Source organism: Amphiprion ocellaris, chromosome 23, assembly GCF_022539595.1.
Source record: "Amphiprion ocellaris isolate individual 3 ecotype Okinawa chromosome 23, ASM2253959v1, whole genome shotgun sequence".
In the NCBI taxonomy this organism is placed as follows: domain Eukaryota; kingdom Metazoa; phylum Chordata; class Actinopteri; family Pomacentridae; genus Amphiprion; species Amphiprion ocellaris.
The window spans coordinates 13,902,328-13,921,125 of NC_072788.1; the positions used below are offsets into that span (position 1 = coordinate 13,902,328).

The window sequence follows — 18,798 nt, forward strand, 5'->3', positions numbered from 1 at the left end:
GAAGGGAAGCATTAAGCATAAAGATTTCAGTTGCTGCATTCTCTTGAATTTAGACTATAAATTGATGCAGAAAAGACATAAAATACAGCATAAAAATTCAACAGAGTGCAGGAAATGAAGTGTTTGATGCTCAAAATTTTATAACGCTAGTACATCACTGCTAGCTACTGATGGTACTTTTATAGTCCATCAATTGCTAGTTACTTGATACACTGGGTGTAAAAATATGTGATAATGCTGATAAGCATATACTAAAAAGATGTAGAAAAAAAAGGAGGAATCTGAACCTGTCATTTTTTTGAAGGTCTAAAAAAGCTTTCTGAACATGTGATAGACAGGAAATACGTTTATATGCTTTTAGAATACTCCAAACATACATAGACAATACCACATACCTATGTCAACATTAAGAGACATACAGTATCAGTCCTGATTATTGGATTGGCTTCAGATGTTCAATTGTGATCAAATTTAAATCATGCGATATTTAATTTGACATTATGATATCAGGGCTGCACAGTGGTGTGGTGGTTAGCACTTTGGCCTTGCAGCTAGAAGATCCCCGGTTCGTGTCCCCGCATTCCTGGGATCTTTCTACGTGGAGTTTGCATGTTCTCCCTGTGCATGCGCTGGTTTTCTCCAGGTTCTCTGGCTTCCTCCCACAGTCCAAAAGCATGCTGAGGTTAATTGGTGATTCTAAATTGTCCATATGTGTGAATGTGAGTGTGACTGTTTGTCTCTATATGTAGCCCTATGATAGACTGGTGACCTGTCCAGGGTGTCCCCTGCCTTCACCCCAAGTCAGCTGGGATGGACTCCAGCCCCCCACTACTCTAATGAGGATCAAGCGGTGTATACGTAATGGATGGATGGATTATGATACCAATAAATATGAAGTTATAAAGTAAACTGTTCGGGATTTAAACCGAGGACTCATTGAAGACATTATTTGTGCCCAAGTGCTATGCCCCCAACTACTTAGCAGCTAAGTCTTAGCAACTGGGTCACAATAGTTTTTAGGGCAAACCCTGTGACTTTTGTACCTGAAAATCAAGGTATTTTATCCCATTTATACAAAGAAAAACAGCATTATCACCATCTAGAAGTTGAAGCTAAAATCCAGCAAGAGATGTTTAGAAGTTGGCTTCCTTTGTGTGATTTCTGGAATCTCATATTTATATCATGTTTCCTGTCTCCTAAAGCTGACTATTGTTGCATTGTGAAAAGAATAGAAAACAACGGCTGCCGTGAGTCATGGTCGCAAACAATGTAAATTAAGCATATAAGAAGTAATGCTATAGTGATGAGACAAGTGCCATCTCCAGAAACACTGCAGAGCATTTCTGACAATACAGGAACGGCACGCAATGCTTGTTTATTAGGGTCAGATGGTGGGAGGAGGGGGATGTCCGGACGCACAAGATTGTAGCTTATGGATAAAACTAAACCACCGTGAAGGCTGTAGGCTGTAATGATGATTGCTTCCTGCAGTCTGCGGTGGCCTCCTGTTCAATTTCATAAAGTGTATAGATTATTGTTACAGCGTCGGTCTGCAGATTAAGGCACTGTGTTCGCTATGAGAAAGACCGCCAGTAAGCGGATGACTGCTTCCCAGGTTTTGAGAGGCTCAGAGACGTCCAGTATATGTGTGTGTGTGTGTGTGTGTGTGTGTTAATATGTGTCTGTGACTATACATTCCTGACATATGTCTTTCTCTTGATAGCACAGATAAGCCACAGAAGAAAGCAGGTGATCGTGATGCGGCATAAAATCTGGGTCACAAGTTTAAAATAAAAGCTTCCAAATCCAACTTCCTCCAACTAAATTTGGGTTGATAAGATAGAGAGTGACACATATTTGGCACGTGCACTCGTCTACCATGCTCGTCGGTCCAGAAACACTGCCATCATTACATCAAAACAACACCAATGTAGCGTACTAAGGAGCAGAACATTCCAGTGCAACACACGAAGATCCAAAGACCCTCTCCCAAAGCTGTAAATTTGGTAAGACACCATTTCAGGAGACAGCTAACTCAAAATTCACCTCCAAATGAAACATCTGCTGATCGGATGTTTACTACTAAAGGACCACTCACGGCACTTTTGGAGACAACAGGATGCCTCCTACCTCCACCAGAATCTTTAAGGGTCATAAAGTGTCAACTGTGAGTAAAACCACACTTCTGCAGGATTGGCATTCTGACCTTCTGATCTCCGTAACTAACACACAGAAGTTTCTACACAGGAATGAATTGAGCAGTTTAAATCAGAACATTAAAGAAATGCACAATCATCGGAATGACAATCTGGACTCAGTCTCTGATATCAGGTTGATCAGGACCAGTATGGAAGAAGAACACAATGAATCTCAAGTGTTTGTGGAAGATGCACACACTTGATACACAAACACCCCCTCCTCTCTGTGTCACAGACCACAGCCATAAAAGACACAGAGAGACTTTTTACTCTAAGAATATATTCTCCCTACGTCTTCTTTTTCTTAGTATTCGTGAATTTATATGCTTTTATGTTTAGCCATGTTATAAGTTTACCTTCATGTAACCTAAAGTCTACAATCCGTAAGTTTATTCTTATGTTTACACATTTTATTATTATCTCAGGAACCATATCAGATAAACATATTGTGCTTGGTGTCATTTTAATCATTTATTCAGAGTTATTTCAGATCTGTGATCACCATAAATATTGAACAACTGGCATTCTAAATTCAAGAAATGAACTAAGAGTAAGTTATGAAAGTATTTGGCCTCTGACCTCTCCTGGACAGTGAAGCTCAACACCACCCATTGGGATCAACCCATCCATGATTGGTTAGATTCTAGTTTGAATTTGGCTCCAAAGCTTTCTATATAGAGCAAAGTAACTGGAATGCAGTTTTAGTTTAGTATTGTTTTTGGCTTTCTTGGGGCTTTTTCAGAGTTTTTGTTTTGGCTTTATGAAGAATGTAACTTGGGCTTTTAGAAAAATTCAACTTAGGTTTGTAACTGGGCTTGTAAGAATGGGCTCATGTAACAAAGGATCTTAGAAAAAATGACTCTTAGAAGAATGCAACTGGATTTAAGAATTACTTAAGAACTACAACAGCGTGGATATTTTCTTGATAACTATGAGCTTTGACTCTTAGTGTTTTTAGTTTGGCACACTTTTGCAATGCAAACCTGCCTAAGTTCCTTGTTGTGTCTGTCTTCCTGAACCAGCTCATCCAGCAGATCATCACAGCTCCACATCCTGCAGCAGCCTCCCTTTCACTACTACAAAGGCTATGCAAGTATCACTTTCCTTCTGCCGAACAGGTGAATTACAAATTAGCTACAATTGGTTTTCCAATTTTCAAAGTCATTCTAAATGCATCACCTTTTCTACCAACTGCTTCCAGTGACGATCACAGTTCAATAGCTTATTTATCTGCATTTATTCATTCATTTATTCACTGTCTGTGGTTGTCATGTTATTGTTGTTTATCAGTGAAATCAGAGGTCAATGAAATCAGTTTATGACTTTCAGAATGAGACTGATCAACTTCATTTTTATCAAAGTCTCTTTGAGACTTAGCTTAAATTGACATTTTCCTCAGGTAAACTGAGGATGGTGCCCCTAAATTAACGAGTGCAATTTTAATCATAAAGTGTCGTTTCTACCATTTCTACACATTCTGCTACACCAAGTAACCAATATTTTGCACAGAAGACATTCGAGTGGCTGCTCTGCGAGAACACAGCTTCTTCTATATCTGGTGGCTCATTGGCTTTGACCTTTGACCTGGCGTTGAGTAATATGACCACAGGCTTTAAGAGGGCTGAGCCAGTGTGTGCCAGGCTCAAAACACATAAGCCCTCCCTTCTATGTGTGCTGAGCAGCCCTTTTCCTCTCAGCCTCATACACGCCGCCCACACAGCAGCGCTTAATTTATGCAGTAAATGGGAAACTGCTCAAAACCTTTGCCCTTATTTTGATCCTCAGCACTGAGCTTTCCGTTCAAAGGAGAGGAGGGAGAGCTGAGGTGACACCTGAGCCCAGGGGAGGGAGGGATTTCATTAACACACACATACAGAAACACACACAGCAGAGCCAGAATGTGGCATGAAACCTAATAACAACCCGAACACTGTCCACAGCAGATTTAGAGACAGGAGCAAAGTAAGGAGGAAAAGACGAGAAACACAGGAAGGAGTGATGGGGAGGAAAGTGAATACTGGAAGGAGAAAGTGAGGGGGAAAAAAGAAGATAAAGAAGGAGGACTGAGCAAATGAGAGAGGACAGAAAAAGAAAGAAGTTGACAAAGAGGAGTGTGTGAATGTGTGTGTGTGTGTGTGTGTGTGTGTGTGTGTGTGTGTGTGTGTGTGTGTGTGTGTGTGTGTGTGTGTGTGTGTGTGTGTGTGTGTGTGTGTGTGTGTGTGTGTGTGTGTGTGTGTGTGTTCGGAGTGTAAAGCAGTGCTGACAGGAAGTGTTGACAGACCTGTTCAGAACAGTGGAGGTTTTATCTGTACTAATAAATGAGGCACTATATTCCGAGCTCCTCCGCCCCATTAGAACTGACCTGGAGCCTGTTATATTTTCTTATTAAATACTTGAAGAGGGTGAAGCAGCTCTTGTTTCAGTGACCACTGCACGGAAGCAAAGCAAGCAAAACGTTATTTTTAGAGCGGGGAAGATACAGTGTCGTCCAGAAGGTTGAAATACGCACATCACGTACCGGCAGCAACACAAACAATCAAGTCTAATTGCACATACAAAAGCAAGAACACGTCAGCAACATAATAGATTTAATAAGATGCTCGGGAGAAAAGAAATGTTTCTGTCTGCTTTCTTGGAGAACATCTAATGCATGTTGGCAGTTTACCCAAGCAGATGTAGCACCATCAATGTAACATTTCACTCATCTCTTGGTAGTACCAGAGGGCCTGAAGATGCATCATAGAAGGTCATGTCAGATTACTTAAAAATGTGTGACTCAATGTATGTTCAGTTGTGAAAGCAGGTCAAAATTTCAAAAAGAAATGCATTTTTCCAATTTCCTTTAACTCTGGCTAACTCCATGCTATTCTTGGATTTGTTGGGTTTTCATGTATATTTTTGTAAGGTCATAACTTGAGCTATAACTAGTCAGTAATCTCCAAAAATAATAATACTGTAGGGTCTTAACCATGATATTCAAATTATTCAGGTTAATCTCCAGAATTTATGGTAAATATTGAGGTTAAGACACTATTATAGTATTATTGTCATACTGTGTTGTTGTATATTTGCTGTCAGGTAAAGTTCATTTCATATAATCTTTTGTAGGGTTGCTAAATTTACTCAGTTACACTATAAATAACAATGCATGGTCTAACCTCAATCTTTAAAGTTGTGAGGTAAATTCGTAATAGTAGTCTTATTTTTCTACTGGAAAAAGCAGTTTAGCACAACTGTTGTTGCTTTAAATGTGCTATATAAATAGCAGTCCCTTGACCTGACTTGACTTTGTGTATCAGTTCTGTGTCCAAGGTCTGAATTAACTTTCAATTTCAGCTTTTAATCTGTCATTAACAAAGTGCACAGAAACTGCAATAACTATATTTTTGGCCACAGAAAGCAAGAAGAAGTTGAGAACCATAAACTGCATATGAAGATGTAAGAATGCTTTGTGATGTCACCCATTAGTTTCTTGTTTAAAGTTCAGTGTGGTGACTCACCATCTTGGCAGTGTCTGAATCAAATCCAGAAATAAGGAATGAGATGTGCTATGGTACATCTTTGGGTTATGGACTGTCTTGTGATGGTACTGACTTGGCACTCAGAGCAGTCACACCCTAAATTACTCAAAACAAAGCCTTAATGATGATGAGTAAGTTATATAATCATTAATTTGAGATACAGTTGTCATGAAGGGTGAAGTCAGCTACAGAGACCAAAATAGAATTTTGTAAAGTCAGATATTAAAATATGGGAGTCTATGAGAATTGACTTGCTTTTTGACCAATTGAGGAATTGCAGTCTTTGCCAGGTGTTTTCAATCTAAGAAGCCCAAACATGGTGGAAAGTCCCAACTTCTCCAGAAATAGTGTGCAATGTCAACTGCACTCAGCACATCTCAGGGAATAATCACACCGACGCAGTGCAACATTCAAATTGGTAAGTAGCTGCTCTATTCTGTAAAAGTGCAGGCTGCCTTTCAGAATCATCCCCTGGACTCCTGTGTGTTTTTCTGTGTTTGATAAAAGGGGAAATGTATGCAGACCCTATTGTATGAATGCATTTGTATTAACTGTCAAACTATGAATTACCCAGAGACTCCCATCTCTGAATAATCAGAAGAGGATGGATGGATGGATGGATGGAAAATACGAATTAAAAACGTCTTGGTTTACTGACAACAAAACTGTAAAGGAGTTAGTACAACTGGTTTCTAAGAGCAAATTAGTCCATGCTCGTATTTAGTCCTAGTTTCTGCTTGATTACCTTGAATCTGGTTCACTATCTTTAGTTGTTGATAAACAAAAAGGTTTCAAAAGTTACTGCTTTCAGATAAAAAGGTTATATCTCTACCCTGAGCTAAGAAGTGGGGTTTTGTTATTTTCAGCTTGTGGGTTGAGCAATTTTGAGTTTGAGAACAAGTTGTGCAGAGGCTTTATAAGCCTTAATTAGCACTGTACATTAACTTTGCTCACCCACACAAGAGCATTTGATCCATTAAGTAATATTAACCTCTTAGCATTCCCCAGCCTGATTATGAGCTGAGTGAAAATGCCGCTGCTGTATTTTGAGTGGCATCGGCCCCAATTATACGTCATTTAAAAGCACAAGGCCTCACAATTCAGCATTACTGGTGTGATAAAAATACACAGAAGTGCAACAGCAGCAGCAGCAGCAGCAGCAGTAGTTCCTTACTTTGTAATGAGTGCACACACAACAGTGGTTTTTTACCTTTTCTCTCATCTGTAGGTGCACGTTTGTTGAATCACTAAGTGTTGAACACAGTTTATACTGGAATGTAAGATGCTTCCAAATGTTTGGTCTTTTTTTAGTAAAAAACGGGGATGTATGTTAACAGTCTAAAACATAAAAATGACAATGTTTTTCAGATAGCGTCCAAAGCTGTGCAACAGTAAGCAAGTATTTCTTTGCTGCTACCTGTCACATTGCAGAGACAGCTGGGAGAGTCAGCGACAGAAAATGTTCTCAGCACATAGTGTTTTGTATCACACCACAACCACCTACACTTCCTAGCTTAGCTGACCCCAAAGGGAATCAAACCATTCCAACCACTGACCCCGGTCACGTTTTACCAGCAGCTCCATCCACAACCTCATGACGCTGAATTATTCAGCTTCAGAGAGGAGGAGTGCTGGGGCCTGTTAGCAGTGTGAGGGACCCTGTAGAGGTCAAAGTAATGTCACAGCTCAGCCAGAGCGCTCTCCATGTCTGCAGATTGCACCCTGACAGCTCAAATGGAAGATGAAGCGAAGCGTGGCCGGGGGACGGCGTCAGGCAGCGGAGCCTCCGCCTCCGCAGGCGGACAGAGAGCAGGGGCCATGTTTGCAAAGTATGCACAGTCTGTGAATTTGTCCTGCATTCATTTCTTTATAGTCTTCAGAAAAAATACAGAAGATGCGTCTGTAACATCCAGAAGCTGGGAAATGATGGACATGTGCTTTGGCTTTCTTAAAATTGTTTACTGACAAGGTATTACGTCAATCATTGCGCACAAATAAGAAATTTAAATCAAAATCCTCAGTGTAACATTTGAACAGCCTGTCAGTTAAGGCAAAACGAATATAAAATATTTACATCTCATCAAGTGTCACCTTCAGCTATTACTGTAATTAAGAGGTGTCTCTAAAAGTATACTGGTTTGGATGTAAATACCTGTTTAGTCAAGGTTTATATGGAAAAGAAAAGATTGCTGACAAACTGACATAATGAAACATGTCCCTGCTCTTTCAAATCAAATCAACCACAAACCTAAAAAAAAAACAAACAAAAAAAAATGGCGAGGAAACAAAAGAAAGCATCCAATCAATCAGAAAGCAGCCGCCTTGAACAAATATTGTCCATTCAGCACCAAGGTGTCAAGCATTATTGCTGACCCACTAACAAGCTAAAAACAATGAATTATAATGCCAGCAGGGTGTTTAACAAGCTGTGGACAAACTCTACAGCTCATCTCAGAGAGGATCAATAGGAAGAAGAGACAGCGTTGCCTAATCAAAGTCTACTGTTCCTCCCAAGAATAATAACCCATATGGAGGAAGAGGAGGAGGCAATATGCCGCAGTGTTGGGGACCAAACACAATAGCTCATTAAACCACTGCACCCCAGAGTCCAGATCGTTACTCAATCTGTCTGTCACCATCCACAGAGCATCCTTAGAACCACTAGAAAAACATTAAAGATGAACGCAAAACTAATATAAGATCAAAAAGAAGTGGTATCTAATAGGAGGTAAAAGCCAAACAACACAATAGGGGAACCAGCTATAAGTGGTTCTTTAAGTAGGCTGAGGGTGGCTCATTATTAGTCCACTGGAAGTCTCTAAGAAAAGTTTAATATCATGGAAAACAACAACTGCGAAGTAGAATAAAGTCCTTTGAAACTTGCTTTGAAGTAGCAGTAACTTGTTATTGCTTTAGAAATAAAATTAAATAAAACTGAATTCAGAAAATTGTAGGAGGATACCAAATGATAGGTAAAAATAGTGTGCAAGAGGCCTTTTACAAAGCTTTTTTGAATGTTTTGATGAATGTTACTGGGTTTAGCGCTGACTGGAAATGAAGGAGACGAGAGAGATGCAGTATGATAAAAGATGAAGGCAAAGATTTTCCGCCGGACTTGAATCAGGGAAGTTGCAATGATGCCTTAAACCCCTGGGGCCACCAGGAAAGAAACCATTAAAGCGACACTCGAGCAAATTAGTATTGCACTTCCACTGGCATGTTGGACTTGAAGGATTCGCAGGAGACATCGTATTAAAAAAGCAACATACATAACTTTCAAACTTAGCAGGAGAGGCCAGGAGGATGCAGAAGGAAACGTGATTTTAGTTTCCAGCTGTATCCGCTTACACTTTCCATAATGTAGCTTTTAGCACCAAGTTTGTTGTTCAGAATTTCTGTTATAAAATGTAATGCACAAACACATAATCCCACAAGAAAGAAGACATCAGATGTTTCAGTTGTGAATATTCAAGGGACAAAGCCTACAGTAGTCACAGGTATTATAGAAGAAACAAGGAGCAATGTTAAAGAGGAAGGTCAACAATAGACAGTAGAATCACCAGTCAAATATGGCTTTCTCTAAATCCTAGCTAAGTCATTTTTGTGCATATACAAATCAAACCCCACATCATAAAACAGATCTGTCTTTCAACAGTGATTTGGAACAGTTGAGGAAAAAACAGGCCTTCTGATGGAAGCATCAGATCTGCAAATGCTTCTATGTTTAGTGCTGGAGGGGAGCTAATTTGAAGGATTTGCTGGTGAGTAAGTTAACTGATCTTTACAGCCTTTTAACACTTTTGAAGACAATCCAGGAGCAGCCTTTGGTGCGGGAGGGGAAACGGTTTAAGTGTTGAGACAGTGGTTTTAAAAAAAAACAAAACAAGGTAAACGCTTGCATCCATAACAATTAGTAATCTCAGTAATACTCGACACAAAGGGTGCGAATAATGCATGAAGGAGGCCCCATTCCTGGGTTTGCCTAGGGCCCATGAATCACTAAACACATCCCTGTTTGCTATAGATTTACATATCAGTTCTCTGTCAAGTTCCAGTTCAAATTTAAATGAGCTTTATCGGCATGACTGAGGCTTTCATACTGATGCTCAGCACATTAGCAACAGCTCTGCAATAAAGAACAGTCAGCCTTTTTAAGGACCATGACCCATTATAGGAGAAACAGAGAATCGCAGGAGATGTTACTTCCAAGCTGAACTATTGCATTTCCTTATTTTCAGGATGTCTCCATAAATCTCACAAAACCCTCCAGTTGACTCAAAATGCCAAAGTACTGACAAGAGCTTGTAAGAGACATCATATTTCTCCCGTGTTGGCTTCCCTTCAATAGCTCCCTGTAAAATCCAGAACAGAATTCAAAAGCCCTTAATGACCAAGCTCCATCTTATCTTAAAGACCTCATAGTACCACATTATCCCAATTAAAGCACTTGGCTCTCAGAGTGCACCCTTGCTTGCAGTTCCTAGAGTTTCCAAAAGCAGAGGAGGCAGAGATTTCCTGCTCCTCTGCTGTGGAATCACCGCCCAGTTTGGCTTCAGGAGCAGACACTCTCTCTACTTTTAAGATTAGCCCTAAAACTTTCCTTTGTGATAAAGCATGTAGTTACAGCTGGCTCAGATGAACCTGAACCATCCCTCAGTAATGCTGCTTCAGGACAAGACTGCTGAGGGGCTCCCTCACATATCTGCATATATATATAACAAAGGCTTTATGCCCCCTTCAGACACAGTGGGTTCAATATTCTGCTGGGGGAAGTCATAAAGAGTAGAGCAAAACAGAACGAGCTTTCAAAACTTCAGAACGCCAACTCGGTAGAATGTTTTGCATGAAAATATACCTCATTATCTAAATAAAGAAGCTTTAAGAGGTCTGTAAAGTTTTTGACGGGAAGCACATAAACCTGTTTACACATGTTATTTCTCTACAACAATCTACCTGATCATGAAAACATTTTAATATAAAGAGGTTAAAACACACCTGGCATGCTAACATGGATTGAAATCTGTTTCATTACAAATGCAAGCTTGTGTTGTAGTTCTCGTTCTCTTCCGCACTTTACGTCATTTTTGTATGTGATTATGTACACCTTTATATTATGAAATTGATTTATGTTCAGGACAGCAGAGGAAATCTTCAAGGAAAAAGCTGCTCATTAGCTTCTCCTCAGTTTTGTCTTATCTGCTTGGCTGGATGTCTCATTTTCATTGGCTTGATGGATGATCATCACAGCGCGCAGATGTCAAAGTTCAAACTGTTTAAACTTTGACCAAATTTCTGAGCGATGTCAAATTGTCATTGCACAGCGCAGTTCATTGGAAATAATGGGTTTCATAGCATAGCGGTGCTGTTGTCTTATCTCATCTAAAGGCTGCTGCTCTGGCCACTAGGTTTAGCGCACGGATCCGGGTGAGTCTTGGAGCACAGTGGGCCTATGCTACCTCATCCTGGCAAGCGGGAAGCTCCCGGTTGGTTGCAAATACCTCAACAACAACGATGCCTCATTTTTACTGGCCATACGGGCATCCATAGCTATGCGTGAACTTTGCTTGCGTCACCTTTTGCGCAGTGCAAGTCATTGAAACGGATGGGTTTCAGAATGCAGAGATACCGTTGCTGTGTTCTGCAAGGAAGGTCCATTATCCTTACCCTAACTGGTCAAGGCAGACAGCTGCCATCCCTGAGCCCAGTTCTGCCGGAAGGAGTTATTCCTTCCCTTTGTTGCTCAAGTTCTTTCTCAAAGGGAATCGCTGTATTTTCTTGGATTGATTGTTGTTAATGTGTGTAAAGGTGGCCTGGGATGACTTATGTTTGAACTGGCACTACATAAAGAAACCTGATTTGGGTTGAAATGACTACTTCCTGTACACGTTCTAAAAGTATGTAAAACATGTACGTGTGTGTGTGTGTGTGTGTGTGTGTGTGTACCATATGTGCTGGCTATGAGCGGTGCCCAGCTATATGCTTCCTCACATCACAGTGACAAACGCGCGCATTGGCTTCTTAAGACGCACACACACATGGGGGAGTGTGTGTGGAGAGAGAGAGAGAGAGAGAGAGAGAGAGAGAGAGAGAGAGAGAGAGAGAGAGAGAGAGAGAGAGAGAGAGAGAGAGAGAGAGAGAGAGAGAGAGAGAGAGAGAGAGAGAGAGAGAGAGAGAGAGAGAGAGAGAGAGAGAGAGAGAGAGAGAGAGGCAACCGTCTCCCGTTTTGTTACACGAGGAGTCGCTCGGAGCCTCCGCTGACAGACCGCAGACCTGCCGCCTCACCGACTGCGACACCTGAACGATCAGCGAACAGCACCGACACCAAACCAATGAAAGAGAGCCCGCTGAAGACGAGGAGGAGGACCGGAGGCTTTTCTACAACATAAAGAAGAGAAAAGAAGCGGAGGAGGAGGAGGAGGAGAAGCGGCACCAGGCGGCAGGCAGACCGGCTCGCCGGGACAAGCAGCCCGGCTTACAGAGGGGTAGAAATCACCGCCACGACCGTCACATCACATCCCAGCTCCGAGATGACAAAGGTGGGTAACGGTGAGCTCCCATTGTGCAGCTTGATAACAGCATCCCTGTCCTACATGGCCGCTTTAATCCCCATAGTAGTGTAGGAGTAGACATGTCTGATGTGCTGTAAAAAAAGAAAGAAAACGGGGCCGGTGTGGCACAGGAGGGCATTTAGAGGCGGTTATGTTTGTTGCTCCAACGCGCCGCTTTCCGTCTCCTCTCCTGTGTGCTGGGGACAATTACGCACAACAAAAGCGGATTTATAAACGACACCGGAGACACTTTCTCCCCTGTAACAAATAAATGTACCCACAGCCGACATGTGTGCCGTTTGGAGACGCGCGGCGGAGTGATTTCATTCAAAATCTAATCTTATCTGGCCCACATTTGGCGGTGTGAGACCTCTTGGGGTGATTTCTCTGCCTGTTTATGTCCTGTAACAAGCGTCGTGTGTGTTATTAGTGTGTGTCGGAGGAGGAGGAGGAGGGTGATGAGGGATGAAGAGAGGAGGAGAGGAAAGGGGATGTTTATTGCGATCTTCTCCTTGAGCGCCGGAGGCTTGTCGGGATGATTGATTTCGCCCGTTCAATCAGATTAAGAGTGTGAACACCTATGCCGGCAAATTAATTAAAACTGCACGCAAAGATTAACCCCGCAAGTTTATCAGCGTGGACGCTCGTTTTCGTGGAGGGCAACAATTGAGGACAAACTATTTATATCTGCAGCTGTATTGAATGTAGAATGGGCTGGTAACGCCAACTGTTGCATGTTCGATATTTTCCATACGGCAGATTTGATTTGTCTCCATTAGTTGATTGGTTTGCTGCTGGAGAAAAGTTGGGTGAAAGTTTTTTTTTTTCCATTTGCTTTGCTGGATGTTGCAGCATCTGTGACATATTTTGTCAGTCTGTGTGTGTTTGCAGGAGGCTGAACAGAGAGGAAAAAAGCGGTTTTATGTTGAAGCAGCCTGTTTGGGTGGAATCTGAAATAATTAGGTGCTTAATTAAGTTGGGAATTGACTGAAAATTATAGACAGGAATCAAATCGTGTCAGGTTTATTTATATCTTCCCAAAATGATTTGGGATACAAAAGAAAATGAGGTGTCCCCATTCCAAATCAGTCAGAAAGTACTGACAATTTAAGCCATTTATTAGGCTTAAACATGGAAAACATGCACTGATTCAATCGACTGCAAAGACAGCACCTAGAGGGCTGCAGGAAACTGTGAAAGTACTTTTTCTATTCAGCAAATCCTCAAGGAATTCTTTGTACGAACAATAATCTCCATGAAAAGGAGATAAAACACCTAAGGAAGATCTGAGGAAGCGCTTAACGACTCCTTAATTAACTATTTATTAACTGAAAGATAATCAGAATAATCATTAGTTATATTTGAGGATGACTGTGTCTGAGGATAAAACTCTCCACCTCATGTCCTCCACTGCTCCTGATGATCTGTCTGTCTGTCTGTCCTCTCTCCTCCTCCTCCTCCTCTGTCTTCAGGAAGTAGGTTAGGACAAGGGAGGGGAGGTGACTTAATAAACCCTTTTGCGGCAGGTCATTTACAAGCACAGACCTGAAAAGGTTCATTTTTTTTCTTTTTTTTTGCTGGCATGTCCGCATGAAAGGCACAAGACCGAGTGATGAATGTGTTCTCTGTTTGGAGAATAGCGATGCAGGGAATAACAATGGAGGCGAGGGAGGGAGACAGGGCTTGGAAACAGTGGCGCACACACCCTTGTAAATAGACGCTCACACACAAACGCACGCGTACACAAGCTCCGTCCAAAAAAGAAAGCCAATATGATAAAGTGCGTTGTGCTGACTAAGATTCATGGCTGTGTTAAACTTCATCACAAGAGTCTTTTTAGACTGAGGCTGCCCTTTAAAAGGCTGTGAGAAAGGAGTTTATTTATCCAGTATTGGGCTATGATATACAGCTCTGTGGCTGCTTGCTGTATACAGTGTCCCTAATGATGGGAGTTCTCAGGCCCCGAGCTAAAGAAGCAGCACTGTTTACTGCCGTCCTGGACGCAAAAAGACTCAGATGTGTTGGAATGTAACATAAATTCCTCCGTCTGTCCGAGCACCAGTCTGGCTATTCGCAGATGGAGCCTTAAAGTTGAGGATTTGCAGGTTCAGAAGCCAGTACGGATAATGCCCAACTACCTTTGAGCCATAAAAACTGTCCCCTGAGCAGGCAACTATGAGAAAGTATGGGAAAGTAGTAAAACTAGCTTCAGCTATTACAATACAACTCAAGTTACATCTTAAATTTGATTACCGTCAGACATAGTTGAAGCAATTAACTGATTAGTCAATCAGCAGAGAATTAAACTGTGATGTTTTTCGTCATTTATCAAGTAAAAATCTTGGGTAGCTGCTTCACAAAAACGAACAAATCTCTCTTTGTTTCACATTATTATAAATGGCCATTATTTTTTCCCAGAATTCAAGGGGGCATGATCAAATGACTTCATTTCCAACCAGCAGCCCCAATCACAAAGATTTTGAACTTACAATCGAATAAAATTAGGAAACCAAACTCCCCGCTTGTGAGAATCTGAACTTGGATAAAATTTTGTGTTTTTTGTACAATTTATTAATTTTCAGGCAGTCAGCTTCTCAAATAATTGCCTAATAGTTTCACTACCACTACATCGTGAGCTGAATGTTTTAAAATGTCACTTTTGGTAACATTTTTAGAGCTTTAGTCATTACTTTTCACACTTTAGAGGGTAAAATAACTGATCCATAATGATAAGCTGCAGCTCTGTTATACACTGACATTTTTCATTGCTCTTTGACTCGAATTATTTTGAAATGTCACAAACGATTCTCACAGATATTGACAGAATCAGAGTCCTGTAATTGACAGTGATTTTATATTTAATATAGCAAGCCAGTGAAAAATGAAATTGTGATTTATGATAATGAGAGGCGACAAGAGGCAAAAATCCACCAGATGGCGATTTGGGGAAAATGAAGGGCAGTGTTTTACAGAGGGCAACAGAAAACACAATGCTTTGAAGGGAAAGGGGCTAGAAGGGTAAAGCATGGGAGAACTTGCACACAGGAAAACTGGCAAATGAAAGAAAATCATGCAGGAGCACAGATGGTGAGTCTTTTTTCTTGTCTGTGCGGCTGACAGAAAGCTTTGCACGGGGACACGTGTTTCAGGGTGCAGGACGATGTGATGTTTGTCACCGAGTTGGCCAGAACCAGCAGGTCTTCTTGATGCGTATTAGTGGAGGTCGTGACTGGCGTTTAAGATGGACTGTGAGCCTGAGTGATTAGAGTGCTTGTGATTAAAAATTTACTTGTGGGCATCTCAGCTCACCGCAGAGAACTGGGCGAATGCGTGTGCGTGTGTGTGTGTGTGTGCATTTACTTTTGCAGTGTGTGGATGTGAGCCTAAGCGAGATTAATGCTCCATGTTAACAAACCTCTTGGTTTGACCCTGGCTAGTGTGCAACAGCGAACACACACACACACACACACACACACACACACACACACACACACACACACACACACACACACACACACACACACACACACACACACACACACACACACACACACACACACACACACACACACACACACACACACACACCCCACTTGATCCCCTGTTAGATTAATGCTGGCCAGCAGCAGCCCTCCTTACAGAAGCATGTAAGCACACGCAAACAAACACTGGACATTAGCCATCTTTCAGCCAATTTGATGCATTAGTGCAAAGGTGCATTTTATACTTACTGTGTCTTGGGAGCAAATTGATTTTGATGTGCCTGCATGATCGTGCGTGCACACACAAAACTGCTTGATATTAGAGGTGATGCAAGGAAAAAGCAAGTGTGTAAACTTGAAAATGACCTCCTATCCCCTGTGCTGCTGCTTATCATCGATTCCCCTGAGGAATAAGAGACATCTGTACATTAGTAATTGGTCTGATTCCTCAAAATGAATTCTAAAGTGCTCTTCATCCCTTGTCAAAAATTAAAAAGGCTTTTATTGTGGTGGCTTGTTATGTGTGGTTCTGACTGCAGCTGCTGGTGCCAGATGAAGACAGATGGACGAGGGTTTTGTCGAGGTCTGGGCCCGGCTCCAGGGAGCTGCCCTTGGTGCGAACGTTTTCATCTACTTGTAGATGTCCGATAGCCAGATTCCAACAGACCCTGGATTAAAATGGTCTGGGCAGAAAGATTATAGGAGCAAAGTCCTGTATCTGGATGTCCCTGCTTTTCCACACAACACGGAAATGAATTATTTATTATTAATATCGAGAGCATCTCAGTTTGGTTGTTGTTGTTATTGTCAGACAAACTTCTCTCTCACAGAGTCCTCCCAGGCTCCCTGAGGCTACAAGGCCTGACCTTGATTTTTCAGAATTCTGGAAGGTGCTTTGGCCTAAAAGTTTCTTTTTTTCACTTGGAAAAGTACCATAAATAATCTGATTAGGATTAATAAAAGCAAAAATAAAATGTGTTTGGTTTTAAAGTGATCCAATAATTCCTACATCCTGCATCACTTTTTTTTTAGCTCTATTCGCATACATTTGCATCAGTCTATCAAATAACAAATAATGACAAAACTGATAATCCGACATAAAATTAGATTTTGATACTTATTTGTTTGTGATGGGAAATGAAGTGATAGTTGTATCTTTACTGAAATAAAATGTCAAAATATAGATTAAGTTACTATTTTGACAGTAAAACCATTCTTCCGTATGAATAATTCAGAGTGGACTACTGTTTAACTATCCTAATACGCTACATTCAGGGCTAAATACCCTCACGTTGCAGCTGCTGATGCTCTTTAAGCTGTTTGTGTGAGCACAAGGTAATATTTGACGCCGACACAGCTGAGCATTTAAAGATTTGTGTGAAATTCTTTCTACTTTCATTTAGATTTTGGCGACTGCACAGTAGGAGGAAAATGCTGACAGAGCTTAGAGTAATACCTCGGAGATAAAACTGTAAAGGTGAGGAGACAGAAATAGGATTTTGGAGAAAAAAAATCATACAAATGAGGGGAATATGTTCTCTCCTATCTCTGCTAATATGGGATAAGAAACTGTTCATGTGCCATGCATCGTGTTCATATGATCACTGAGACACTTGCACATGTAAAATAATAATAAAAAAAGACTTACACTGTCAGATATTAGAAACAGCAGACTTACAACAAGATTTAGTCTCTATAACTGGAGCAACAGCATGCATGGAGGTAAAGTCTTGAAAGTGCTCAGTAAAAGTGAAAATTTGAACATATGGATATTGTGTTAACTAGGAAGGTACATCTGCTGAGAAAGATCTCGTAATATGTTCAAAAGTTAATGTGAGAGATGGATTTCCTAACGAATAATAACACAGCTTGATTGTGCCAACCAAGTAATGATTAAACCACTTATTCTGATTAAGATAATCAGATTAGAGTTTTTACAGAACTGCGCTGTAATCAGATTATTGCTATAAATGAGATTAGAATGATGTCATGGCTTTAATTGGTCTTTAATCTTATATTTATTGTCTCTCAGTTGCTTCTATCTGTGTCCCACCTGAGGCCTGAGTTGAATGAGGGCAGGTACAGGTGGCGGGTTGGTATCTCCTGGTCTCGATCGCAGTTCTGATCAGAAAAGTTGGGAGTTGTGTTTACGTCCAGTCGTTGTTAAAAGCGATGCTGTTCCCATGACCCCTAAGGAAACTCAAACCCCCCTCTGAGGGGTGGAAAGACAAGGCTTATACCACACAAAAAGCCACATCAAACAAAGCACAATCTTCCAAGAGAACACACTGCATTGGCTCCCATCTCCAGGGTCTCTGACAACGAGCCATTCGATACGTTATCTATAGAATCAGTCGCACGAAATCAGCCAGAAACCAGATACTCCAAATTGAATATCACTTTTCAGTTTCAATGACGGGCTTCCTCAGAAAGCTCTGGGTTCAATGAACTCATGGCACAACGAACTTTTAAAAGAAGTGCCGCAACTGATAAAGGACTTCTTTATTCTTGTCTGCTTTTAATGGTATATTTCTTGTTGCTTCCTCTGAGTAAAGCTCTGACTTCAAACAGAGCAGATCATTTTTATTGGACTGAATCATATCACTTCTTATTCAATGGAGAAAAAAAGAGAAAATTGAAGTACATGGACAGGGATCAATACACTGTAGGAAACCTTCGAGGGCTGAACAGTGCTGACAAGTGCACTGATGATGATTCATTTTGGGCTGCAGTCGAAGGTAATAATTTGATTTATTTTAGCAATAAAAGAATTTCACCTCAAATCCTTTCAGGTAATAACTCTGTATGTGCAAGCTGATTTATTACCTGGATTACTTGTTTTAATTTTACACACTTGAATATTAATTTTGAATTTGATATTTCCTTAGTTTTATTTGGATTCCTTTCATCTTTAAATGATGTCTGCTCTAATAAACAGGAGAAACTTAATGAGAGTGTTGAGCAGCCCAGGAGGGGGAGTAAAGCCTGTGAAGTGCTACAGGTGTTTCCTCAAGAGTCGTATAAAGTCAGTCAGAGAAAGATTTAACCC

General features: G+C 41.0%; 1 protein-coding gene across 1 annotated transcript in view; it reads left to right on the forward strand.

The window, feature by feature from the left end:
* The first annotated feature begins 11,921 nt into the window (after positions 1-11,921).
* gal3st3 (galactose-3-O-sulfotransferase 3) overlaps positions 11,922-18,798 on the forward strand; it is a 39,828-nt gene continuing 32,951 nt past the window's right edge. Inside the window, exon 1 of the mRNA XM_023280397.3 lies at positions 11,922-12,255. The gene's annotated coding sequence lies outside the window, so the exon portion shown is untranslated. The remainder of the gene's footprint in view (positions 12,256-18,798) is intronic.